This window comes from Rhinolophus sinicus, linkage group LG05, assembly GCF_036562045.2.
Source record: "Rhinolophus sinicus isolate RSC01 linkage group LG05, ASM3656204v1, whole genome shotgun sequence".
Classification (NCBI taxonomy): Eukaryota; Metazoa; Chordata; class Mammalia; order Chiroptera; family Rhinolophidae; genus Rhinolophus; species Rhinolophus sinicus.
Window position 1 is genome coordinate 33,019,961 of NC_133755.1, and position 27,030 is coordinate 33,046,990.

Here is a 27,030-nt window from a genome sequence, read left to right on the forward strand (position 1 = left end):
CCCCATTGTTAAACCAGAGGGGCTGTGAGGTCAAATTTGATGTGTTTAATCTTGGTCAGATCCAGAAAATATTGTATATGATCTTTGAATCACTCCAAAGAATGTCATTGCTATGTTGGAATTGAGGGGATGTCTTCTAGGAACTTGTTGATCGATATTAAATAAATTTGTAAGTGTCTGTGTTTGTGATACGTAGGACCCTGTGAAGTACGGGGCTCAGGGCAAGGGCCCCTCTTGTCTGAGCCTAAGAGTGGCGTTGCAGACCAATAATATATGTATGTATTATGTATTAATAACACCTTATAATATGCATGTGTACATTTTTTGAAGTGCTTCCACATTTACGATTTCTTTTAATCTTCACAATAACCTATGGACTAGATAGAGCAATTAGAGATGAGAGAGGTCTAGAGAGGTTATGTGATTTATCTAAAATTACACATCTAATTAGTGGTAGATCTAAGAGTAGCACGTAGGTCTCCATACATAGGTCTTCCTGTTGTATTCTGTTATGCCATGCTGTCTCCTTAATGTTTCTAAAACAAAGAGACCTGACAGTAGGACAGGTTGCATCACAACATTTTTTATTCCTTAAAGCCCTTTGGATTTTAGAAGAGAAAATAAATATGGAACAATGAGTTTAAAAAAAAGCCATATGCTCTTTCATATCTGTTAAGTCCATGTGGGACCAATATATATTTATTGACCAATGTTTCAGAAACTAGAGATTTATCTCCTTCCAGGCAAAGGTTCACTTGAGTAATACAGAATAAATCTTCTGTAGGGTGAGGAGCATATTCCTTAACCTACTTATAAGGTACTAAGTGCAAGTCTGAGAACATAAACTTTGGGAGTGTTTTCTAAGAGCTGGGGATTTTGGGAACGCTTACTTCTTAATACAATTACAGCACCTAGAAGTACTAAACAGTAGTATGAAAATGAATTTAATCCTCTTTTCATCATGCAAGCCAGATATTTTTCTGATTCTCCTGTACGTTTTGCTCAGGACTGCCTTGGTGCCTCTGCCCGCTGCTCACATACACCCAAGCCTTCAAGTACTTACTAAAATCCTGTTTTTCCTCTCTACTTTTTAGCACCTTTGAATTTAGGATGCATCTTACAGTCAATGGCATCTTAGATGAAATAGAACATAGCGAACAGTTAGTGATGGTTATTTCCGGTGAGTTCTGCATTGTTTACGGTATCTACAAGAAGAGTGCATTATTTTTACAATGAAAACAAATTAAAAAAAATGTAGACACAAAATCCTATGTGGTTATACACCCTATCTCTTAGTACTAAAAAAAAACCCAACAAAAAAACCAAGGATGTAATAGCAGTAATTAACATTTCATAAGGTTTTATATTCATATTGGATTTCACAAGCCCCTACATGTTAGCAATAGGCTGAGTCTGAGATACTCCTCACAGCAGTTAGTTGTGAATTATCCATGATGGAAACACTCCTTAGATCTAGCTCCCTGGTACTTACCATATTGTACTGTAATTGTCTGTTTACTTGGTCGTTTTTTTCTCACCTGGTGGGAGAGCTCCTTGAGGGCAGGAACTGTGCCCATTCATTTTTGTGTCTCCAGCACCTAACCCAGAGCCTGGTCTATCAAGTTTGTAAAGTAAATGACTGAAAAAGACCTATAGGTATTCAATATTTTTTTGAATGTTATTTTCACCGCAATTTAACAGTTTGCCTCTGGAGAGAGTTATTATTCTCTGTGAGGATATGGCTTGTTTGTCTTTTCTTTGTGGCTGGTGAATGACAAGGCATAGCAGAAAGCATTATTTTTAAAAAGTGTCTCTATATTGTCCCCTTAGGCATATAGAGCTTTAGGTTTTCTATTGTCAAATCTGTTAATCTACCTAATTATTGTGTAAGCAGGTAAATGAAGTCACTTTCCAGCTTACTACTAAATTAAATATTTTACTGAGACAGGTTGTGAGTAAGGGAAATTTGAAATACTTTTTCTTATTACCTAAGTGGGAAAAAAAATGCCAATTAAAATCTGGTCTTTATAGTAGCATATTAATATAGAGGAAATCTGTTTGAGAGAAAGTTCTCCATTCCTAAAGCACCATGGTGAAAAATTGAGCATATTTTTTATAGGATTTGGTACATGAATAAAAATAAAAATATTTGGCTCGTGGAATGGAAGAAAATATTGGCAAATCATTCATCTGACATGGGATTAGCATTCACAATATATAAAGAACACCTATAACTCAACAACAAAAAACCCAAACAACCCAATTAAAAAATGGGCAAAGGAGTTGAAAAGACATTTATCCAAAGAAGAAAACAGATGGCCAATAAGCACGTGAAAAGATGTTCAACATCACTAATTATTAGGAAAATGAAAATCAAAACCACAATGAGATAATATTTCACAACTATCAGGATGGCACATATATACACATATATGAAAAAATATATATTTAAATATATTTTACATATTATATTTTTAAATATATATATTTCAAATATATTATATTTTTCATATGTATATGAAAATAACAAGTGTTGGTGAGGATGTGGGAGCGATTAGAACCCTTGTGGAAAACAGTATGGAAGTTCCTAAACAATTTAAACATAAAATTACCATATGACTTAGGCATTCCACTACTTGGTGTGCACCCAAAACTGAAAGCAGGGACTCAAACACTTCTTTGTTCATAATAACCAAAAGGGGGAAAGAACCCAAATGTCCACTAATAGATAAATAGATAAACAAAATGTGGTTTATATATACAATAGAATATTATTCAGTCTTAAAAAGAAAGGAAATTTTGATACATGCTACAACATGGATGAACCTTTGAAAATGTTATGCGAAGTGCAATAAGCCAGACACAAAAGGACAAATGGTGTACGATTCACTTAGGTGAGGTACTTACAGTAGTCAAATGCACAGAGACAGAAAATAGAAGGGCGGTTGCCAGAGGCTGGGGAGACGGAGGAATGGGGGAGTTAGTGTTTAATGGTTAGAGTTTCATCTTCAGGGAAGATGAAAAGTTCTGGAGATAGACAGTGGTCATGATTGCACAACAATGTAAATGTATTTCATGCCACTGAACTGCATACCTTGAATGGTTAAAATTGTAAATTTTACATGTATATTTTACACAATTTCTTAAAATTGGCCTTTACTTAGCACTTTTTTAAAAGCACTTTTTACTTGCAGTATTTCATTTGTCCCTCACAACAACCCTGAGAGATAGGCAGGGTAGTTATTATTACCCTCATTTTACAGATAAGGAAATGAAAGCTCACTTGGTTTAAGTAAATAGCCAAGGCACACAAAACTAATGTGGGGTAGGGTTGAATGAGGACCCAGACCTCAGTCCAGGGCTCTTTCTTCTACACCAAACCGCCGCCTCCAACAGAAGGGTTCTCGGATCCTGACAGTTGACACTGACATTCAAGTCACTGGCAGACGCCCAACTTTCCCTTGGAGGGCACATATGAAGCCTCATTTCAAAGGAACAGTCCTGAAAGGGCTTTCTGGAGAATGTGGAGAAAACAACAGGCACAGAAATCATTAACAACGAGTACCTTTTCCCCCTCATAACAATAATATTGTGAAGGGCAAGACAGAAATATGAGAGCTGAAGCAACAGCCAGGAAATGCTCACTAGCTATGTGTTAATTATCATAACTCTAGTTCCTTTCTAAATAATTTTTAAGGGACAATACTTTATTAGACTGGAGGTTTTATTAATATTTTGTCAAATATTCCTTAAAGTTCATTTGTAGGCTGTAAGATGATTCTTCAGAATGCTTTTATTCTGGTTAAAAAGGAGCTTTATAGTTGCCATGTAAATGTAATAGAACTTGATCTGTATCTAATAGTGTCTTTGAAAAATAGTTATGATTTAAAAAGATATAGAGACATGAAGAATAACAAAGCAGACTTTTATCATACAACTGTGTGTTTGCATTGTTAATTCAGTCCCGTAAAATCTTTCCAGTCAGTTAATTACAGCCAAGAATCAGAAGGGACCATAAATCCAAAACTGCAGAGGAGTCACAGCCAGCTGTTCTTTAAAAATGGAACACTGATTTTTATTTTCAAGTATTCAACAAGCAGTCCTGAAGCACAGCCTCAAGAATCTTAATCATATATTGCTGGTGGATTGTGAAGTTTTGTTTTATATACTGAAGAAGAAGGAGGAGGAGGAGGAGGAGGAGGAGGAGGAGGAGGAGAAGAAGAAGATCTGTTAGATAATTTTAGTGTATTCCAGTGTTTTCAGGTTATTTTTATGAGAGGCTGAGCGTTAAAATTTTGTGGTGGCAAAAGTTTGGAAATTTAAAATATAATGATAGAAAGACAAAATACTTCAGAATTTTAATAGTGATATTCTTGGGGTTTGTACACCTTCTATGACCATATTTCTCCTTTTCAGTATTTTCCATATTTTTTACAGTGACCATATTTTACATCTATAATGCAATAAAATATGATTTATTTAAAAATAACAGTAATTAGAGAATCTTGCAGACCAAGTCACTGGGCATTTGTCTTTTTGATTAAAATTAACAGAAAGGAACCAAAAGGTAAACAATTTGTTTGCCAACTTTTCAGATGGGTAAATATATTATTAGTTCCATTTTATAGGATTGAAGAGTGAGACCCACAAAGTCAAGGGCATGGCTAAGTTCACCCAACTAGTAAGCAGCAGAAGAACAAGTAAACCTGACCTTCTGCCCTGCTCGTAGGGAGGTGGTTTAGTGGGGAGGATGGGTAGTCCTCTACCACACAGCCTACTTTCTGCCTGGTGGGGATTCTCAGTGGGATGGGAGTACTTTAAACTCAAACATTGGTACACCATGTTTCTCTCTGGTTTGGTAAGTTGCATATAATTAAAGAAACTCCTATATCACAGAAATATGGTTCATTCACTCTGAAGCAACTTTGGTGTTAATGATTTAAGATGTTAATTCATGGACTATAAATAAATCATGCCTGTAACCACAGTGAGTTTCCACATATGTTTTGTAAAATGTAAGTATCATTACATCTCATCATCCAGGTGTGCCTTTCTATAGTACCTATCACAAAGGATGTCTTGCTGGTACCTTTGGGTCCCCTCAAGTCATCCCCAATGTTATTTCAGTTAAGGCCTCATTTTTCCTCTTCCTTCTCTTGGTTGAGCTATCACTAAATCCTGATTGAAGGTCTCAGTTTTGATTATAAATCTCACTTCCTTAGAGTTGTCTGCTGGTTCCCTTTATACGACCCATCAAATCAATAATTAGATATATCATTTATTGAGTGCATACCATGTACCGGTCACTTTATATCTAATATTTCTAATCTAAGACGTAAAGTCTGACTACTTCTGCAACTTCAATTTCCACTGCTCCCTGCCTGCACTCTATGTTCTTGCTCAGAAGTTGGCCAACTATAGCCTGTGGACTAAATCTGGCCTGCTGTTTGTTTTTGTATAGCCAATGAGCTAAGAATGGTTTTACATATTTAGGGTGAAAATAATCAAAAGATGAGTGATACTTTGTGGTATGTGAAAATTACGTTAAATTCAACTTCCAGTGTCCATAAATAAAATTTAACTTGAACATAGTCACTCTCATTCCTTTAAGTGTTGTCTGTGGCTGCTTTCAGGCTTTGATGGCAGAGTGGAGTAGTTGCAACAGAGATGGTAAAACCCACAAAGTCTAAAACATTTATCTGGCTCTTTACAGAAAAGTTTGCCAACTGCTGTTCTAGCTTAACTAAAGTAATTTCTGTCCTTACCCCTTGTCATCACATAAGTTTTCCCCTCTGTCTGGAATGCTTTTCTTTTCTTTCTTTATTCTTCTGTGTTTTCTTTTATATCCTCATTCTCTCTAGGTGATTTTATCCAAACTCATGGTGTTAAAGTTGCTCTGTCTGCTGATGGTGCTCAAATTTATGTCTCTGTATCTAACCTCTGCCCTTAACTCCAGACCTAAATCTATACAGCTGTCTATTTTATATCTCTAGTTAGACATCATACGCATCTGAAACCTAACATGCTCAATAAACTCTAGATCTATCTCCCTAAACCAGCTCCTACCAATCTGTCCCATTTCACTTGATGGCAACTCTATCAAGCCAACAAAACTTTGGGGCTTTTCTGACTCCTTTATCTCCCATTTCACACCCAATCTGTCAGCAAATCATGTTAGCTCTACTTTCAAAATATCCAGAATTTGGCCATGTCTCACCACCTTGGTCCCAAACCACCATCTTTCATCTGGACTACTGCACTGCAAAGACTTCCCAACTGGTCTTGTCTGCTCTTGCCCCGGTGAACATTATCATGCAGTGTCATCTTCTCAGATGATGTCACTCCTTGCTCAGAACCTTCCAATGAATTCCTGTCCAAAGTCTACCCTCCTCATCAGTTTCCCACTCATTTCCCATCTCATTTCCCACTACTCTTCCCCTTACTGAGTCTACTCTGGGTCCACTGACCTTGCTCTTCCTCAAACACTCCAGGGACTTGTCTACTTCAGGGCTTCTGTGCTTGCTGTTCCCTCTGCCTCATCATCCCATGGTCTCCCCAGGACTTGTTCTCACACTTTCTTTAGATATCAAGAGCCACCTTCTCCGTGAGACCTTCCATGGCCTTCTCATCTACAATTTCAAATCTGCATTGGTGGTTTAATTTTTCTTCCTTAGCACAGGACTTGAAACTAGTTAGATAAATGGGTCACGTATTTACTCGTCTTCATTATTGTCTACGCAAGAATGTAAGTTCTGTTTTGTTCACTACTGTATTCCCAGGACCTAGAACAATGCCTGACAAATAGAGTGCAGTAAGTATTTGTGGCATGAATGCATGAATGAAAACATCCAGCTGAGGGTCTCTTGCATGAAACTTTTCCTGCAGCACTTAACCTGGGTTCTCTGGGCCCTCCTTCCTCTAGGCCAGCGAACATCTATCATTGCACTACAGTGTAGACCAATGACTTGTTTGACGTATCTGTTTTCCCTACTAAACTGAGCTTGATTCATTTTTGTATATACAGCTCCTAGTATATAACAAATACTCATTTAATGTTTCCCTAGTGGATGAATAATTGTTCAACATTAAAAAATATCTTCTACTTTTTAAGAAGAGACTTCTTAGAGATATGTTTAAATAGTGAGTGGTAGATACTTAAATTGGAATCGGATTGAAAAAACAGAATTATTCAGGATCTTGTTAACTTTAGATTCTAAAACCACTGGAGGCGAGCAGTGAATTTTATTGAGGATCTACAGCCATGTTCCACATACCACAGAGCACGATACCAGCGGCCTCCCGGTTAGGAATCAAGGTGCAGTGCCTTGCTGGTGACGTCCTGGCTACACAGCTTGCTGTGTCATAAGTTAAGACTACTGGTGTGTGGAGAAAATCCTTACTTTTATTTGTTTTCAAACAAGACCTGTAAGACCTGCTAATTGGTGAAGTGGAAAGGATTAAGGATCTTTAATCACTGTTAGAATGAAAAATGCCCTTATTGTTTTCCTGTCTCTAAATACCTTTTTCCATCTGCGTCCAGGGAATAGTCACAAGTCAGCTAAGTACAAATCTTTCAGTTGTTCTTTAAAAACAAGTATTTACTGGGAGATCATTGACTTCAGCCTGGCTGCTGCAGAAGGAGCTGATGGTGGGGGTTGGGGTGAGGTTGTTATAGCAATGGATTTGGAGCAAGGCTGTGCAAGGAGGCAAAGACTTCACCCTGAGATTTCTAGTCTGGACACTTGTAAAATTAGATTTGGGTTAGACATTGTAGTTGATCATTTTGCATCTCTTCCTAGAGGTTTCGTGTACATTTTGTTAAGCAACAAAATTTAACTTCCACTCTCGAAAGTCTCTTTTTAAAAGAAAGGGTTTAGATGGGAGGGAGTTGGGAGGATGGGTGAAAAAGGGGAAAGGATTAAGATGTACAAATTGCCAGTTACAAAAATAGTCATGGGGATATAAAGTACAGCATAGGGAATACAGTCAATAATGTTGTAATAACTATGTTTGGTGTCAGATGGGTACTAGACTTTTAACAGGGTGATCACTTTGTAAGTTATATAAATGTCTAATCACTATGCTGTACAACTGAAACTAATATTGTATGTCAACTGTAATTAAAAAATTAAAAAAAATAAATAAAAGAAAGGGTTTCTTAGACCACTGTTAGCATGAAAAGACCAGGCCTAGGGCATGAAGTCTGAACCACCAGCAGCAGCATGGCTAGTGAAAAGGAAACATGTCTGCCATCCTGGAGTTGTTGAGCATTTTTATAATCAAGTGGGGGTGGGGCATGATTTACATTAGCTATCCACAAAGGGGGTGGGAGAAGCTGAAATGGGGCCAGATCTGGGATAAGCGCAGTCCTCGAGGAAAAAGTGTCTGCTCCTGTGGATTAACTCTGGGCAGCAGATTGGAAAGTTCTTGTGTAAATAAGAAGTGGAGGCTACTAGAGTCAGGATGGCAGTGGCTTCTGGGGTTCAATGTCACCTGGCTATTTTCTCTTTTAGATAATTGTGGAAATAGCCACCTGGAAGTTAATCCTAAATTCCAACAGGTATACAGGAATGTGATCAGTATTTTGTTAGAGCTGGTCCACAGCTACTAATAGGCTGTTTTCTTTCTCTTACTCTCCTGCCATTGTCATTTAATTTAGAATATCTCAAAACTTTTTTCTTGTCAGTTTCCTTTAGAGTCTCACATATGCATGTAAAGTAGTAAAGGCTTTATCTCGGATTTACAATTTACTGGTGGAGAAAGTAAGAGGTGACTTGCCTAAAGTCAGTGACTAATCAGAACGAGAACTCAGGTACCCATTGGATGGTCTTTCCATTGGCCCTTTCTTTCAAACCATCTGCTTGCTTCAAAATTCTTCCCTTCTTCCTTTCTCTTCCTTCCTTCCTTCTTTCCTTCCTTCCTTCCTTCCTTCCTTCCTTCCTTCCTTCCTTCCTTCCTTCCTTCCTTCTTCCTTCCTTCCTTTCTCTCTTTCATTACAAGTGTATAGGGTGAGAACTAGAAACATTTTAGGTGGCAGTGACATGGAGTGTCTGCTTTCTGCTCAACCCCGAAGTGGATACAAAGAAATAGAAAATACTGACCTTGTCCTCAACATATCTATAGCTTAGTTGGGGGAAGAAAACATAAACAAACAAACAAACAAAAATAAACAACATTGTAAAGTGAAAAAGATCAGGTTACAAAAGTGCGTATGCTACAAATATTTATACATTTCCATTTATTTCATTTTGCTAAAAGTTTAAGATCTAGAGTAAGCACACTGCTGTGCTCAGAAGCAAGAGCATGTGGCTTCTTTACTTTTTCAACTGATCTAATCTTCTTACACCTTCCAACTAAAGTTATCTGTCTCCTCCAGATTACATAGTCTCTTGTGATGTAATGGTCCATTTTGATTTAAAAAGGTCTTTATTAGGTAAATATTCGTCAATTCAAAGTTCAATGCCCTAACAAGGCTGCTTCTCCCCTCACCCTCCTCCTTCCCAGGATGGTGTTGTAGGCTTGGGGAGTACTCACTCCATCTCACGGCATTGGGGGTGCGGTGGGGGGGCTGGTTTACACTGCAGTGTAACGTACTGGTCAATGTACACTAGCTTCTCTCCAACTAATGCTCATCTAATTTTTGGATTTCCCCTGGAGGGGTGCCTTCTGTGTCACAGGGGAGGGATTGCTGTTCTTACTAGTCTATCTAGTCACATCCCACTGTTGTTTCACTATTGTTCAACCCCTGACACATGCCAGTGTGGGATCTCCCTGAGCTGCAGTTTCTTTGGGGGGGGGGAGGGAGCAGGGCAAAGGAACTGTTCAATATGCTTTCCCCTCAGGGACTTCAGTCCAGAGAGTAGCGGTTCACAAAACACCTGTCTGACTGTCTACTTCCCCTTCCCCTATTTCCTTTTCCCCCATAATCCTCTGCACCAAAGTTTCCCCATCCTTCGCTCCCACCCCTAAGTACACTTGCCTCATCCTGAGATTTCTCTACTCCTGGCTTTTAGTAAAACTGTGATTTAGTTGATTGGCCCTGTCTCTTCTTATGTTAATGAGAAAGAAAATCATTAAAAAATACTTTTCTCTGTTCTCAAAGCTGGGCTTTCAAAACTTTTAATGTCTGATCAAAAAAATCTTAGTTTAGAAGTCAAAAACTGAACATTGATTTTTTTCTACTTTTTGTATTCCTGCTGTGAGAATCCTAATGGTTTAAGGAAAAAGGATGCTTCATACAGAATAAGGGATGGTGACATACAAGGAAGTGCAAAAGAGAAAAACATTAATATAGTTATAAAATATTTTCCCTGTTGCATATGCATAGAAAAATAATCTGGAAAAATATACACCAAAATGTGAATAGTGACTCTCTTTGGGTGGTGTTTTTCGAGTTATTCTATTCTTTATGCTGTCTTGTATTTTTCAGAATTTTAAAAAGTGCAAATGTATTGTTTTGTAAGTGGAAAAGCCAATAAAAAGATTTCCATTGTGATCGGGGAGAGGTTAAACAGCATAGAACTATACATATAAGAAATATTTCAAGACCATGCCCCAAATTAATTGCCAAATAAGTGATTTAGCCATAATTGTGACGAATCCTTTCTGAGTCACATCTCTTCTTCCTTCTTCTTTTCACTGAGATAATAATACACATATCAAAAAATTCACCCTTTTAAAGTGTACAACTCAGTGGTTTTTGTATATTGACAAAGTTGTACAACTTTCATCACTATCTAATTCTAAAACATTTTCATCACCCCCAAAAGAAACCCCATATCCATTAGCAGTCACTCCCCATACCCCTTCTCTCAGCCCCTGGCAACCACTAACTTACTTTCTGTTTCTATAGATTTGCCTGTTCTTGCCATTTCATGTAAATAGAATCATACAAAATGTGGTCTTTTGTGTTTGATTTCTTTCACTTAGCATAATGTTTTCATGGTTCATTCATGACGAGTCATATTTTTCTTGATCTCAGTGCTGTAATAAAGCTCATGCTGGTACTTCAGCCTGTGCTGTACAGTCCACACAATGCAAAAAAGTCACACTACCTCTTGCTCCGAAGTTGCATTACCTGCTCTATTGGCTCAGTGGAATAGCAAATTAATCACAATTAACCAGCAAAAAATTATATTTGGCCTTGGAATACATTATAAGATGGGAGTGGAGTAGGGGAAAAGGCAGGAATAGGGTGAAGCCCAACGACTTACCTTCCTTGGATTCTAAGGTTGATATTATTAAAAGATGATGGGGCAAATAGCCCAAGTGCATGCTAATGATTGTAAACAGATTGGACTCCATATTTTATTGTGGAAAATAAACTTTCTCAGGTGGAGATTAACAATATTGGATAAAGAAAATGTGTATCCTCTTGAAGCTTTCTCATTTCATCATATGTGTTAGTACTCCTAGAGTACATGTTTTCAAGTAGGAATAAAGGCCAAGACTGGGGTCCCCAATCCTGAAGTTTCCTGTATTCCTACAGCAGAAGAACACAAGGGCCACTCCAACTCAGTAGTCTTTAATCTTTTGGGGAGTTACAGATTTAGCCCTTTGAATCTCTGATGAGAGTTATGGGCCTTTTTGTAAAAAAATGTTACTTATAATTTCTAAGTCCTTTGAACTACCCAAGGTATCCATAGTGTCTTAGTCAACTTCTGTTGCTATTGCAAAATACCATGGACTGGCTGGCTTAAACGTTTATTTCTCACAGTTCTGGAGGGTGGAAAGTCCAAGATCAAGGTGTTGGCAGATTTAGTGCCTTGTGAGGGCCTTCTTCCTAGTTTGCAGATGGCCCCCATCTTTCTGTGTTCTTACACGGGGCAGAGAAAGCTGTCTTATGTCTCTTCTTATAAGGGCACTAATTGTATCACGAGGGCTGTACTCTCATGACCTAATTACCTAGCAAAGGTCCCACCTCCAAATACCATCACACTAAGCATTAGGGCTGCAACATATGAAATTTGGAGGGACACAAGCATTTAGTCCACCCCACCGAGATAGCCCCCACATTGAGAACATCTGCTCTAGGAAAATTCCTCTCTTTATTACCCACAAGGGTTTCAGCCCCAGGTCCCAGCCTTGTTTCTGGTTCTGATGACCTGGGTGAGATAACATATCCTTTAAAGACTTCTTGGCCCTCTAGAGAAGCATATATGTCTTCAGAATCCTACTCTGGGGGCAGGAGGCACCTCTAGGTGCCTATATGAGATACACCATCCAGGTGAGGTAAAGAAGAAGCAAGTGATACCAAGAAGGGTGAGAACTTTGGCGTCACCACCTCGTATGGTCCCCATATTCTACATGTATCCTTGATTTTATCCTTGCTCCTCATCAGAGTTTCTGTCCCTTGGGAGTGGAGTAAGGTAGGGAAAATCATTAGTTCCTTGGTATGGGTTGGAGAAAGTCTCTTGCTAAAGAGTGGATGCCTCCAACTAAATTCATGAATAAATCGAGCACAGATTCAGGATCAGCAAGAAGGAAGTGACTCTGGAGAACAGGAGGAAACATCTGGAAGACATGAATTTGAACTTGAGCAGCAGATCTTTCTCAATGAACAGCTCAAGTCTTTGAATTCCCTTTGTTACAGGGTCTGGCAAAGATCAAATTTCTTAATCTTTAAAGCATGATATAAGTTAAGCATTTGTTTGGGTTTGTTGCAGGGAAAGGATGAGGGCATTTTCTCAAATAAAAAGAGGAAGAGCTCTGTTTTCTCAGTGACTGCATTGGTTTGTCCTATGTATGTGTAGCCCTCTTCTGCCTTACTTTGGCTTGGCTCCTAGGAGTGGCTAGATGAGTCTATTATCCCATCTCCTTGATAATCACGTTGAAAGATTCCATTTTCATTCTAGCTCAGAGGAGAATACACAGGTTCATATCATCTGCAGGAGACTCAGCCTGGGACCAAATCACCAACTGACCTTGTCCTGACTTATTGTGTCATGGGTAATGCATGAGTAAGTCTTAGCAGGACTGAAAACTTCTTATGGGCTCTAATGTCAAAAGGTGCTATTTTTAACTACTAGATGTTATTTTTAATATAAATAAATATGATAGTTCCTATGAATATAAAATCTCTCTTTAATCCACCCCAAGAGGAGTTGTCAAGGAAAATGATGATCTACATTTTGCTAAGTTTGATGATTTTTCTTTAGTCCTCATCTTACTTGACCCGTCAGTAGTATCGGACACAGTTTATTATTACCATCTTCTTGAAATACTTTTTGTACTTGACTTTGGGGACATTCCACATGTCTCATTTCCTCTATGTCATAGGCTATTCCTTTTCTATTTCCTTTATGGTTTCTCCTCACATTCCCAAGTCTAGACAGTTGGTATATTTATTAAAAATACTGGTGCCCAATCCCTATCTCAAGAAATTCTCATTCCATTGGTTGGAGCCCATCTATAGATTTTTAAAAGATGGTTAAGATGATAAATTTTGTGTTATGTGCATTTTACCACAATTAAAAAATTTTTTTTAAAGCTCCTTAGGTAATTCTTATTAGCAGCCAGGATAGAAACTTCTGACTTATCTCTTGACAATACTCAAATTTATATCCCTGTACCTCTCCCATGAATGCCAGCATCATCTGTCCACTGACAGCGTGACATCTCTGCTTGGATGTCTAACAGGCTTCTCAAACTTATTTGAACCTGTAACAAACTTCTGATTCCCCCATCCTACACCTGCTCCTCGCATGGTCCTCCCCCAAGTCCTGGGAATCATCATTGGCTCTTCTCTTTCTCTCACGTTCCACACTGGAACCACCAGCAAATCTTGTTGGTTATGTCTTCACAATATATCCAGAATCTGAGTCTTTCACCACGTCCGCTGCTAGACACTTAGCCCGAGGCACCATCCTCTCCCACCTGGATTATTGCAGTAGCCTCCTAATATGTCTCTCTGCCTCTGTCCTCACCCTTAAACAGTCCTAGCAAAACTTAAAACAGACTTTATTTCTCTGTCACATCCTCCAATTGGCTTCTCTTCTCGCTCAGAGCAAAACCCAAAGTCCTTAACGTAGTACACAAAGCCTACACAATCTGCACCTCAATCTTGACCTCGCTTTTGTTTTACTGTGTTCTGCCTCCTCTCTGTGCTGCAGGCGTCCTGGCCACCCTGTCCTGATAGCGTGCTCCCATCTCAGGGCCTTTGCTCTTCTTGCAGCCTCTGAGGCTTCCAGCGGTTAGCTTGTCCGAGGTCACAAGTCAGTGGCAGAGCTGGGATTCCAACCCACCTCTGGTCTAAATCCCATGCTTTTACTATTGTTCCATGTGACCTCTCTACTGTAAACGGTATTCATTCAGCGATTCAAGAAGTGCTGTTCTAGGTGCTGAGGATATAGCCAACAAGACAAAGCCCCTAATTTTGTGGAGCTCACGTTCTAACTGGGGAGATAAAAAATAAATTCAAGACATAGTATATCAGACGGTATTCAGTGTTATGGAGAAAAATAAGGCAAGGCCAGAGAGGTAGGAAATGCAGGGCAGGAGCTGCTATTTTATTAATCTATTGGTGCTCAGAAAGGCCGCACAGTAAGGTGACATTTGAGCAGAGACCTGAGCAGAGAAGAAAGGGTGGGCATAAGCCATAGGGATAGAGAAGGGGAAAGGATTCAAATTAGAGGGAAGCCAAAGGAATTCACTTTTTTTTTTTGATTTAAGTTATTTTCACTCTAACTATTAACATACTGAAATATTTCTAAGCAACTATGGCTCACCTGTGTTTTGAATATTTTTGGAAGTGGTATGAATGGATTGCTCTTGCCCAGACATGCTTATGACTAAGCAACTGGTAGGGGTTCAAGCTTGCAATGGAAACAAAATCCCTCTGGCCTATAGATGCATATATCAAGTGTGGGCTTTTGAGTCAGATCACATGTATGAAAACCCCAGCTCTTCTACGTGGACTGTTTGTATAATTTAGGACAATTTTCTACCCTATCTTAAGCCCCAATTCCCAAATCTGTAATGTGGGGGTCACTGGTTGAGTTCAACCAGTATATACCTATGCTTTGCCTGCTCTGATCGATTGGCCATGTCAGATGTTAATTATTTTTAATATCATCTTTAGATAAAGAGTATTTATCTCATGGGAATCATTGTGATAAGGAAATCAAGTAAGTACTCATTATTATTACACGAGTATTTACTTTTATTATATTTATCATTATTATTATTGTCTAGATCAAAGGTCAGTAGACTGTGGCCTTCAGGCCAAACTGAGGCCCCTCCATCTTTATAATCTTTGTAAATAAAGATTACTGGAACACAGCCATACCCATTCATTTATATGTCATTGAGGGCTGCTTTCACACCACAGAGGCAGGGTTCATTAGTGGAAATGGACTGGCTCTTTCCAGAATAAATTTGGGAACTCCTGGCTTAAATGGAGATAGAATCCTACTTCAGCTTTATTGAAACATGGTCTAAATAGCTCTGCTTTTTACCAAGATATTAATGTTTTCAACTAGCTCTTTATAGTCAAGAAATGAGTTGTGCTTTCCCAAACTTCTCAGGACAAGTTGCTAGGGATCTACTTGGAAGTGAAGGTACTTCCTTCCCAATCCGAAGATGAGGTTAGGGGCCCCCAATGAGTTCTGAAATCAAATCTCCAGAGATAAAAAGCCATGTATGGACCCATGATGTGTAGGTATACAATGTGATGCGTTAGTGTGTTCACTTCCTGTGTTCTCCTTGCTCTCTAGTGTCCTATCCTGGTGTCAGCCTTTACCTCGCAATGCTGGATCAAGGCATTGCAAGGGGACAGAGAAGTGTTTCCAGGGAAGGTAGGGGGAGAAGGTGTGGGGGAGAAGGTGTTTTCTCGGCCAACTTCAGTGGGGCTCCAGGCCAACTTTACTCTTCACAGCATCTGTGTCCTTCAAAAAATTATTTGGGCCTCAGTTTTGATTTTGCTTTTTTAGAACAGGTAAGTGCTTTGGGCATTTTGTTATTTTTTTTTTAAAAGAGTTAATTTATTTCATCCCCATTTCTTTAAAAAGTGGACACACTTTTTCCAAGCCCTCAAATGAATCTGAGCCCAAAGGAGATCAGGCCGTGGTCACAAACTAAAAGAGGTCAAAAGAGAAAACACCAGAGGTTCATGCACCCCTTTCCTTCTTCTTTAGTTTGATTTGACTCTTGGAATTCGTGTCTCTGAAAAAGCTGAGAGTGTATCTGAGCTCTTGGTAATAGTCTCATTTTACTTTAGAAACAGTGAGCAGAGTAAGAGGAAATGGAGTCATTAATGTTAATTGATCAATGCTGACTGAATACCTACCACACACAAAGCATTGTGTTCATCTAGGTATTTTATATGGGCTCAAAAAGTTTTTGAACCTACATGCAAAGCTATAGTAACTCTGTGTCCATAATTCAGCTTAAAAAAAAGATCATGACTTCAGTGTTTTGAAAGGAGAATCTTGAAATGTTTCTTTGTTAATTAATATTTATTTGGTTTCAGGAGAAGACCAAATATATTTTCCTCTTATTTAGGATATGATTAACTAAATACCTTTATTTTCATTTATAAATCTTCTTGTAATCTTGGTTTTTCAGAAAAGGTCTTAGAAATCAATTGTTCCTTAGAGAAGATGAATTCTTTCATAGAAGTTAAGAGTCAGATGTATGAAAAATCCTCTCACAGTGGTGGGAGTGGTATGGGTTGTGCCTTTGCCTAGATCAAAAGACAAATAGGCCCAAGTAGTTGACAAGGCCAGGGGAGAGGTGAGTAGCTGAGTGACTGGGCCAGGAGGAGGGCTTAACACAGTCTCTGGAAGCCTTTGGCTCCCTCTGCAGAGGCAGTGCAAGATGCCTTCTTAGTCGTGAGGCGTGTGTGTGTCTCTGAGTGTGTGTCCTGCCAGGAGATGCCTCCTTGTCTCCCATTTCCCTAGTCTTTCCATTTTCAAAATATGATTTTTTTGTTTTTGTTTTAAATTAAAGTTTATTGGGGTGACAATTGTTACTAAAGTTACATAGATTTCAGGTGTACAATTCTGTAATACATCATCTATAAATCCCATTGTGTGTTCACCACCCAGAGTCAGTTCTCCTTCCATCACCATATATTTGATCCTCTTTACCCTCATCTACCACCCCCAACCCCCCTTACCCTCTGGTAACCACTAACAAAATATGGTTTTTAATCCTTACCTCAACTTTATCCTTACTGAGAAAAAGTTGACTTTTGCTGGAAGGAGAAAGGAGACATAAAATAAGGGTGTCTTTTTGAAGGGGGGTACCCTAGGCAGCATCATGCCTGTTTTTTGGTTGTGTCACAGGTTCTGTACCTTCTCCCTGCACCTTCCTTCTTCCTCTTAGCCCCCTCAGTTGAGACTGGCTCCAGAAGAGCATATAACTTCCTCTTCTCAAAACTAGCCCTGGAGAGACGGCCTGATAAAGTCATTCATGCTGAAGTAACAATGATGAGTATTAACCTCTAAGAGTATTTACATTTTATCCCAGGAAAACCTCATTAAAAGGTGAAACTCCAGGCTTTAGATAGTAGATGGGGAACTCCTCCAAGGGCAGTAGAGCTCCCCCTGCACCAATAAAATAAGGCTACAAAGGCTGCAGCTTTTTGAAGTTACTTCCAATGAGATTGTATGTGAATATCTGAACATCATTTAACACAATTTCAAGAAGAAGGAAAAAAGCTGTTGCCATCTAAACTGGATTATTCTACCTTTTTCAAAAGCTAGAAATTTAGAGTCAAACAGTAGAGCCAAAGAAGATAATCATCTTTTAGTCTTTCAAAAGATTTCAATCCTTATTGGCTGTCCTCCAAGGATATCCGAACAGGAGGACATTAAGTAGCTGAAAAGCCAACTGCTTCAATGTTTCATAACTGCAATCAGTCCTATGCATTAATTTTTGGGAAGGACTAAATTATGAAAACTTTCATATTAAGGCAAGCAGCATTATGGTTCTATGGGTTTTTCTTTTTTCTTTTTGCTTTTTGGTGGGAGGAGATGAGAGACTGCTTTAGTTAATGTTTTTGTTTTTGTTTTTAAAATGATGAAAAAGAAAATGCTTCACTGGCACAGAGCAAACTTTCCCATAAAACTCTCTTTGGCCATGGACTAAGTACAACACACATAGTGCCAAGAGGGGTTTTATGGCTTCCCCTTGTTTCCCCTGCAAAGAAAAAAAAAATGAGCACAGGATCAAAATAAAGCTAGAATGAAAACCACATTTCTGCTTCGGTTGGGCTTCTACTCTGACTCTAAATAATCACTACAAGGGTTTGGTTTTGTCAAAAAGAAATCAAATAACGAAACCACCTTCTTGCTCTCTGTGCTTCTAGAACAGACATTAAACCCAGGGAATTCTGTGAGCTGAGACTCCACTGCTGTGTTGGTCGGTCATATTTATAAACCTCACTGATTTGGTCAGTAGCTCTCAAGCAGCCTCCTGTGAAGCACGCGGTTGAGACCATCCTGCTGAAGACCCAGATCTGTATTGCCCTGTCCCGGCAGACTCTCGATTACCTGAGTGCTGACCACTTGGGGAGCACGGGATCCTGGAGAGCAGTCAGTCTCAGCTCCAGTCCTGGAAATCGGGCTCACTCACTCCTTCTAACACTGACACAATAACCTGTTGACTGGGTCAATTACCTACCCAGAGAAATCGGATGAAATGGGGGGAAGATTTTTGCTGCCAAGGACAACTGACCCATAAGGACTGGATTTAGGGATGTAAGCAAACACCTTCTCAGAATTCTCATTTTCCTAATTTTAAGCAAGACTGATTCCCCCATCCCCTCCCTGAACCTCAAGTTCCTACTCTAGAAAGTGAGGAGAATTATTGATTATTTTATAGAAGAAAACATTTATTTTCATGTAGTCACACACCTTCCATGTCATGAATATAAACATTACATTTAAACTTCATGGGGATTGGGGAAAAACTTTGTAAGCATAAACGTGTGTGGGAGGAATCACAAAATATCAATAGACTTCACTTTTTAAGAATTTAATACCTCTCTATGGCAAGAGAATCTATAAATAAAATCAAAAGTCAAATGACAAAAGGAAAGGTATAACATATGTAACAGGCAAGGATTAATATGCTTTACTGATAAGGAATTCTTACATAGCAATAAGAAAAAAAATTCCTAATAGCCCATTGTAAAAATGGGTAAATAAAACAATCTCGAAGAACAAACTGAAGGTCTTACACTATCAGATATAGCAGCTAAGACATTGTGATATTGGTGCAAGAATACACAAACCAACCAACTAACCAATGAGACAGAATGGAGAAAGAGAACCATATATATAGTCACCTGATTAACGACAGAGGCATAAGTTTTGTAAGGCAGTGGGTAAAAGATGGTCTTTCTATTAAATGGTGCTGGTGAATTGACTGTCTGCATGAAATAAAATGTATCTGGACCCCTACTTCACACCATACACAAAAATCAATTCCAAATGGATTATAGATCTAAATAGGAAAGCTAAAACAATAAAATTTTAGAGGAAAACATAGAAGAACATCTTCATGATCTTGGAGCAGGCAAAGATTGTTTAAACAGTCACAAAAAACATTAACCATTAAAAAAATTGATAAATTGACCATATTAAAATTAAAAACTTCTGCTCATCTGAAGATACCATTTAGAGAGTAAAAAGGTAACACAGAATGGGAAAAGATATTTAGACACATATATCCAACTTACTGAATAGAGAAAAGCAAAGATTTGAACAGGCACTTCACAAAGACTATATCTAAATGTCCAATAAACAAAAGGAGCTCAATTTAGTCATTAGGGAAATTCAAATTAAAATCACAATGAAATACTGTCATACACCCACCAGAATGTCTAAAAAAACTGACAATACCAAATGCTGACAAGGACGTGAAGCAACTGTAACTGTCATACATTGCTGCTGGGACGGAAATTCCAATGACCACTTTGGAAAACTGTTTGACAATATCTATTAGTGATTTATTAGTCGTGATTTAATGTTAGGTGAAAAACGCAGAATAAAAAATTATTTATACAGTGCAGTCCCAATTTTATTATATGTATACTCACAAACATATACATGTACATACATACATACATACATACATACATACATACACACAAGGAAGAAAACATACTACAAGGTCAACTGGTCACTTCTGTGACATGGAATTACAGAGTATTTACATCTTCTTTTTACATTTTTCCATGTTAGTCTCTGTCATGGCCTCGAACTTATCACTAAATAAGACTCAATAGTTCTTTCGTTCCCCAGGAGGATTGTATTAGGACCAAATGTTGAATTTTTTTCTGAAGATTTTATAAGAAAGACAGAAGGGAATTTACATTGTACAGTTCACAGCACTTCATCTATTTCCCTCAGAGGTGCTGCTCAATTTTATGTGTCAACTTTCCTGGGCCATGGGATGCCAAGATACCTAATTAACATTTTTTCTAGATGTGTCTGTGAGGGTGTTTTAATAAGAGATTGCATTTGAATTGGTAGACTAAGTAAAGCAGATTGCCCTCCCTATGTGGGTAGGATTCATATAATCTATTGAGGGCCTGAATAGAACAAAAAGGTGGAGGAAGGGAGAATTCGCTCTCTGACTATTTGAGCTGAGACATCAGTCTTCTCCTGCCCTCAGACTGAAATTTACTCTGTTGGCCCTCCGATTTTCAGTCCTTTGGACTAAAAATTACACCATCAGTTCTCCCAGTTATCAGGCTTTTGGATTCAGACTGTAACTACACCATCAGCTTTCATGGGCCCCCAATTTCAGACAGCGAATTGTAGAACTTGTCAGCCTCCATAATTGTGTAAGCCAATTCCTTATTACACACACACACACACACACACACACACACACACACACGTGTGTGTGTGTATGTATATATGTATATGGAGTCAGAATTAACTGTTTCATCTGGTTATTCATTAATGTTATGGAAGGCTATATATCTCCTATTGGTTCTATTTTTCCAGGAAAACCTGACTAATACATGCCTTGTTTCTCAATTCTTTCCAGCTACAAGCCAAGCAAGGTTTCCTCTTTGTTGTCCTTCTCTGGGTGGGTAGCACTGGACAGGCTGATTTTTGGTAACCTCAATTCTAAATTTCCCCCATCTCAGGCCTCTAAATCTCTCTCTCTTTCTTAAGCAGAACAATTCATTTCTCCAAATATGCATATATCCATCACCCACTCAGTGAAAACAAACAAATTTTTTTGCAATTTTCGAGTTTTCTATAATAAGTTCATATTACTTTCAGAATCAAAAAATTCTGAAATACAGCAACTCAGTAGGGGGAAATTTTTCTCTAGGCAGCAGTAGTATTAATGAAAGCATGTAATCTGCAAGACCAAATCCAATTGGCTAAAATTAACCTGAGGGCCAGAAATTCCTCAACCTAAAAAAATATGCATATCAGGTACAAATTTATCTGATATTTTGAATTATCTGTGCAGCAGCTCCCCTTGGTAAGGGGAAAGATTGAAGAATTAGTATTAGCCTTACGAAATGAAAAAGGTGATCTAGGACTCAGGAAAAAATAGTGGCATGAGCCAACATAAGAATTAGGTAGTTTGAAACTCATTCCTGCTTACTTCTATAATTTTCTAGTAGCGGTATAATTATCTTCCTAAAGTCACTCTGAACTAACGCAGGATGAGGTTGTACCCCATCCATTCACCTATTCAGGAAACATGTGTGACTTTCCCATGTGCCACTCACTATTCTAGGAACTAGGGTGCAGCAGTATACAAGGTATGCGAGCCCTTTTTTACAATAGTGCATATGGGGAAGAGTGAGTGTAACAGAGGATATTAAAAAAAATACATTGTCATATGTATTTCCATAATATATTCTCTAAAGCTTGCTGCCATGGGACTTCCCACCTACTGAAGCAGTAGGCTGCAGAGCTTCAGGAGAAGGATGGATAACTGCTTTTTTTTTTTTTTTTTAAAGTCATTACTCAGCTGTTTTACCCCCAGCAAGAAAATTATGGTGAAAGCCTAGTGTCATCAAAAGAAAAGACTTTCTAAATTACTTTACACATCAATGACTAACCCTGTAGTACTTAGACTATACTATTTTTCCCATAATTCAGAGTATACCTCTCTACCCAGCACTTGCTGCCATAGGGGAAGGAGCCCACAGAACACCCATGCCAGCATGTTGGGAGGTGACGGAGAGGGAGAGGGCCTGGCAGCCTCAGTGGATTTGATGAAGAATGGGGGACAGAATGAAGAGGGACATTAGGACCAAGAGCACACAGTTAGGACCTGGGGCTCTGTTTACGCATGTCAGCATATCAATCACAATAGTCAGACAGTATTAGCTTTCCCTAGGCTGTCTCCAGTCTGGGAAAACGTCTGGTGCAAGACTCCACAACCAAGACCAGTGAGAAGCCAGAGGACATTGTATGGATTCCAGTAATGCCTCTAGTACCATGTGGTCATGTAAGTGATACTCCTCCTCTGCATTCTTGTTCATCATCTTAGAAGAGAACAGAGGGAGGGAAAAGAAACCCGAAACACTGAAGATTTTTATCCCCCCAAAGACTGAACATTTACCAAAAGAGCCGTGGCCAGGGGAGGTTTGGCCCTAAGGGCCTGCAGCTTTCGTGGCCTCACCCCGGAAAGGTGGTCTTGGCTGTGCTCCTTGTGGTCCTGATGTTCCCTCTGTCAACTTCCTTAGGATCCCCCCTAAGACTGTCCGATTTCCTCTTTCCACCTGACCTCCATTCTCAGGCAAGATTCTCATTGGTTCTGCCTTGATCTCAGCTAGCAGTCAAATAAATTAATATTTATTAATTTACAAAAGAATTAATTAACAAAGGAAAAACACCCAATACATTAATCCAAAATGTTATGAATTTTGATATGCATTTAAAAATTATATGTATATATAAAGGCTGGATGAAATGGTTAAACTTAATTACAGCAAAACTAAAAATCATGAGAGTGAAAAGAAGAATGAACAGAAATTAAAAATTAAAAATGATCTCATGATGAAAGTGTTCTAAATTTTGATTGTGGTGGTGGTTACACAATTGTATGAATTAACTAAAAATCATCTAATTCTGTGCTTTCCAATATGCTAGCCATTAGCCACATGTAGCTACTCAAATTTAAACTTATTAAAATGATATTACTACAAAGTTACAATAATCAAAAAAATGTGGTACTTGCATAAGAATATATCTATATCTATCTATCTATCTATTCATATATATATATAATATAAAATCCTTGAAATAGAATTGAATGTCCAGAAATAAACCCCATAAACCTAAAGTCAATTGAGTGGTGCCAAAACCATTCAAAGAGGAATGAATAATCTTTTCAACAAATGGTGCTGGGACAACTGGGATAGCCACATGCAAAAGAATGAAGCTGAACCATACCATACACAAATATTAACTCAAAATAAAACAAAGACCTAAATGTAAGGGCTAAAATTATAAAGCTCTTAGAAGAAAACATAGGAGTAAATATTCACGACCTTGGATTTGGCAATGGAGTTTTAGATATGACACCAAAGTATAAGTAACACAAAAGAAATAGATGAATTGGGCATCATGAAAATAAAAAATGTCTGTACCTTAAAGGACACCATTAAGAAAGTAAAAAGACAATGAACAGAATGAGAGAAAATATTTGCATATCATGTATCTGATAAGGGTCTAGTATCTAGAATAGATTAAGAACACTTGCAACTAAGTAGCAAAAAGACAAACAACCCAATTCTAAAATGGGCAAAGTACTAAACAGACATTTCTCCAAAGAAAAAACACAAGTGGTCAATAAGCACATGAAAGGTGCTCAATATTACTATTCATCAGAGAAATGCAAATCAGAACCTCAACAAGATACTGTAATACTTCACTAGGATGGCTATAGTTAAAAAAGAAAAGAAAAGAACAAGTGTTGACAAGGATGTTGACAAACTGGAACACTTGTACACTGCTCATGGGAATCGTTCCTAGGTATAGACCCCAAAGAACTAAAAACAGATATTCAAATAAAAGTTTGTATGAATGTTCATAGCAACACTATTTACAATAACCAAAAGGTGAAAAGAACCCAAATATCCATCAACTGATGAATGGATAAACAAAATGTGGTATATCCATAAAAAAGAATGGACTACTGACACATGGTAACATGGATGAACCTTGAAAACATTATGCTAAGTGAAATAAGTCAGACACAAAAGGTCACATAGTATATGATTCCATTTCTATAAAATATCCAGAATAGGCAAATCCAAAGAGACTGAAAACTGATTAGAGGTTGCCAAGGGATAGGGGAAGGAGAGAATGGGGGTGGGGGTTACTGCTTGATGGGTTGGGGTTTCCTTTTAGGGTGATGAAAATGTTTTGGGACTAAATAGACATGGTTATATAACATTGTGAATATAATAAACATCAGTGAATTGTAAATTTTAAAATGGTAAATTTTACATTATGTAAATTTTACCTCAATAAAAAATAAATATTTTTTTTACTTTGGTTGTAGTTTGTAGGTTACAGTAGCCACATTTTGAGTATTCAACAGCCACATGTGGCTAGTGCTACTGATTGGACTTTACATATTGCAGAACATTTCCACCACGCACAAAATTCTATTGGACAGTGCTGATATAATTACACTTACAATGAGCAAGCTTATGGTGTATAAATTATCCTTTGGTAAAGAGACAGGACAGTTTAAAAAGAAACATTCCAAAAGCAAATATACTCGTAGATGTTTTCAAAGAACCAGCTTTTGGTTTTACTGATTTTCTCTTCTGTTTCCATGTCTTCAATTTCATTAATTTCTGCTCTAATTTATATATTTTTTTCATCTGTTTGCTTTAGGTTTATATATTTTTTTCCTCTAGTGTCCTAAGTGAAAGATTAGATGATCTTTTTCTTTTTCTAATATTTTAATTCAACTTTAGATCTTTTTCCTTTTCTAATATTTTAATGTACTTAGCATTGCTTTCGCTGCATCCCCCAAATATTGATAAATTGTATTTTCATTTAGTTAAAAATATTGAAAACATTCTTGAGACTTATTCTTTCAGTGACATGTTATTTAGAAGTGTATTGTTTAATCTCCAAATATTTTGGGATTCCCTCCATCTTTCCATTATTGATTTCTAGTTTAACTCCATTGTGCTTTGAGAGCATACTTGCTATGTTTTCTATTCTTTAAAATTTGTTAACGTGTATGTCATGGCCCAGAATGTGGTCTATCTTGGTGAATGTCCCATGTAAGCTTGGGAAGAATGCATATTCTGCTGTTGTTGGATGAAGTATTATATAAATGTGAATTACATCCTGTTGATTGATGGTGCTGTTATCCTTACTGATTTTCTGCCTATTGAATCTGCAGTTACTAATAGTCGGGTATTCAAATCTCCAACTAAAATAGTGGATTTGTCTATTTCTCCTTGCAGTTCTGTCAGTTTTTGCCTCATGTATTTTGGCATGTACACATTCAGGATTGCTATGTTTTCTTGGAGAATTGACCCTTTTATCACTAATAATTTTTCTTGATATTATTGATATTTATATCAACAATATTAATAATAATATTACTGATATTATCATAATTTTCCTTGTTCTGGACTTGGCTTTGTCTGAAATTAATACAGCTACTCCATCTTTCTTTTGATTAGTGTTACCATGGTATACCTTTCTCTACCCGTTTACTTTTAATCTACATGTACTTTATGTTTAAAGTGGGCTTCGTGTAGACAACCTATGACTTTTATCCACTCTCTCAGTCTGGTTTTTAATTGGTGTGCTTAGACCATTCACATTTAAAATGAATATTGATATTACTGTATTAATATCTACCATAATTGCAACTGTTTTCTACTTATTGCACTTGTTCTTTGTTTCTTGTCTTTCCCTCCATTTGTGACTTATCTGTTTTTAATTGGCATTTTATATGATTCCATTTTCTTAGCACATTAGTTATACCTCTTTAAACATTTTTAAATGTTTGCCCTAGAGTTTGCAATATACATTTACAACTGACCTAAGTTTATTTTTAAATAATATTGTACTGCTTCATAGGTAAGAAAGGACCTATAACAAAGTATTCCCAATTCTGCCATCTTGTCCCTTATAATATTGCTGTCATCCAATATATTATTGGTATTGTTATTTTTTAATAAGCAGTTATCTATTAGATCAATTAATAACAAAAATATAAGCTTTTATTTTACATTCTTCTTTTTTTAAATGTAGATACAAGTTTCTGACCTATATGATTTTCCTTTCTCTGAAGAACTTCTAACTTTCTTGCAAGTGCTTACTGGTGACAAATTCCCTCATTTTTGCTTGTCTGAATAAGTATTTCTTCTTCACTTTTGCAGGATAATTTTATTGGATACAGAATTCTAGTTTGGTGTTTTTTTTCTTTCAACTCTTTACATAGTTCACTCCAATATCTTATTGCTTGCATGGTTTCTAATGAGAAGGCTAATGTAATTCTTATCTTTGTTCCTCTATAATTAAGATGTTTTTCCCCATTCTAGTTTTTTTCAGGATTTTCTCTTCTAAAGGCAAGTATCAGATAGTTTTATCTAAACAAAAATAATAAAATTTTATATGATCAAGAAAGGCAAAGCAAAATGAATGCCACAAACATGATAAAGACAAAGGACAAACTTCAATAATATTATACTTGCAATGGTGGACAAAGTTTTAATCATTTTATTAGATAAAGAGCTTTTAATAAATAAGATGAAGCTAAATGTTGTAAAGTAAAATAGGCAAAGAACATGAAAAAGAAACTTAAAGAAGAAGAAATTAAAGTGGCCAATAGACATACATAACAAAAAAAACTTTGATAAAATGAAATTAATGCAAGAAAGGTATATATTTTAAACCTCTCAGATTAGTAAATATTTGAAAAATATTTGTTGCATATGGGGAAAGGGTGCTGTCATAATCAGCTGATGGCATGTATATTATTACACTTATAGGGAGTAATTTAGCAAATTTTATTAAATTCCTTCGAAATATCAATTTATTTTGATATAGGGTTTCACTTCTA

At 37.4% G+C, this 27,030-nt stretch overlaps 1 long non-coding RNA gene across 1 annotated transcript in view; it reads right to left on the bottom strand.

Annotated features, from left to right (window-relative positions):
- Nucleotides 1–674: 674 nt before the first annotated feature.
- LOC109456352 (uncharacterized) overlaps nt 675–27,030 on the bottom strand; it is a 282,160-nt gene continuing 255,804 nt past the window's right edge. Inside the window, exon 10 of the long non-coding RNA XR_012496351.1 lies at nt 675–3,514. This is a non-coding gene — a long non-coding RNA (uncharacterized LOC109456352). The remainder of the gene's footprint in view (nt 3,515–27,030) is intronic.